The sequence below is a fragment of the Phocoena phocoena genome, chromosome 9 (genome assembly GCF_963924675.1).
Source record: "Phocoena phocoena chromosome 9, mPhoPho1.1, whole genome shotgun sequence".
Classification (NCBI taxonomy): domain Eukaryota; kingdom Metazoa; phylum Chordata; class Mammalia; order Artiodactyla; family Phocoenidae; genus Phocoena; species Phocoena phocoena.
In genome coordinates this window covers 66,277,759-66,279,544 of record NC_089227.1, presented here as the reverse complement: position 1 = coordinate 66,279,544, position 1,786 = coordinate 66,277,759, and the positions used below count along the sequence as shown (strand labels likewise).

Sequence of the window (1,786 nt, the reverse complement as noted above, 5' to 3'; positions counted from 1 at the left end):
CTATTGCCACGCCTGCTTTCTTTTTTCTTTTTCTTTTTTCTTTTTGTGATTTCCTTCACGTTGGTCTTATTTTCATCCCCAAGGGAGACACATCCTTCTTCCTCTTGCTCTAACAGATGATAAGCTCTAGAAAGTAGCTGACTGAGAACTGTGTCTCCTTTAAGCCACAGTATTTCCAGAATCCTCTCACCCTCCATTGCTTTACTACTAGATTATTTCTCTTATTCCTCTATACTTCTATATCATCTTACCTAAGTAGAGGGGGAAAAATCTTTACAGAGAATTAGGAGAACTGAGTTTTGAATATAGCTCTGCCAATAGCTGTGTGACCTTAAGCAAGTCAATTAATGTTTTGAGAACTATGGTCTCAGTTGTAAAATATCCAAATTGATAAGATGGCCTCTAGGGTCCTTTCCAGTTCTGCAATTCAAATTCTACCATTCTAGAGAGGAAAACTCAAGGAGGGAGAGGAAAGATATGAAGGTAGCACAGGTTAGGTACAAAAGGTCAATTGCAAATTTTGAGGGCTAAGCACAAAGATAATCTTTTGTCTTAATTATGTACTAAAATATTATATGCAAGGCTACTATATAGCATTGCTAACTTTTAAAATTATGAGTATGAATTGGGCTATATGTCTCAGAGATAATTCTATGGTTCATTTAGATATCTATTAACGTAAATTGAATACCTTAAAATTACATATTGGTCTCCATAATTTTCTAATTCAACCCGTAAGTGATGAACAACCATGCATTTGAGATGTACCTATGTCTGAGAGAATTATTCTGTGTCCATATTCATTTCAAGTCACAGTACACTTCTTATTAATCACTGCAGCAAAAATCAGAAACAAATTCCATTGTATAATAATCCTCCTCCCTCCAAAGTTTAATGAGGAGAGCCAGTTAAATTGTGCAGGGTAAGTTTTCACATCCACTCACAAGAATTGCAATATTTCTCTTCCTTATCAGAGGGAAGGAGAGTGTGGCCGGAGCAATCCCACAGATTTTCGGTAAATCTTAAAACTTAACTTACTGTCCCAAAGCCTGTCTACAGTCCAACAGTGAGAATTCTGGAAAACAAGTTACATTCTAATGCTTCAGTCTACATTGTCTCTTATGTAGTCTGAATGAATGTTCGTAGAATCCAAAGTCAAAGCTAAGATTGTTTCTCCTGGAACATATGTAGACCAGACCCATGTCTCCATTCTAAAGACTGTGTGATTCAAGAGTATTTAAATCAGTAGGCTTTACTGAGTGCCTATTATGAGCATTGTTTTACTTTAAACACACAATATAATGAAGTAGTAAACATATAAAAACATGGAAGATTTGATATCTATCCTTGAGGAACTTACAACCTGACCCAGGAAATTAAAAAGAATACTGTACACAGAAACAAGAAAAATAGCTACAAGGCAAAATGAAATAATCAAAATGTCACTGTGGCGCTCGCTTCGGCAGCACATATGCTAAAATTGGAACGATACAGAGAAGATTAGCATGGTCCCTGCTCAAGGATGACACGCAAATTCGTGAAGCGTTCCATATTTTGGGGACGAAGTGAGAGAGTGGCATTGACATATATACACTACCAAATATAAAATAGATAGCTAGTGGGAAGCAGCTGCATAGCACAGGGAGATCAGCTCTGTGCTTTGTGATCACCTAGAGGGTTGGGATAGGGAGGGTGGGAGGGAGATGCAAGAGGGAGGATATATGTGTACGTATATCTGATTCACTTTGTTATACAGCAGAAACTAACACAACATTGTAAAGCAATT

General features: G+C 37.1%; 1 non-coding gene across 1 annotated transcript; it reads left to right on the top strand.

The window, feature by feature from the left end:
* The first annotated feature begins 1,450 nt into the window (after window positions 1–1,450).
* LOC136128653 (U6 spliceosomal RNA) lies at window positions 1,451–1,557 on the top strand. The gene has a single exon (XR_010656239.1). It is a non-coding gene; the product is annotated as a U6 spliceosomal RNA (small nuclear RNA).
* Window positions 1,558–1,786: the final 229 nt, after the last annotated feature.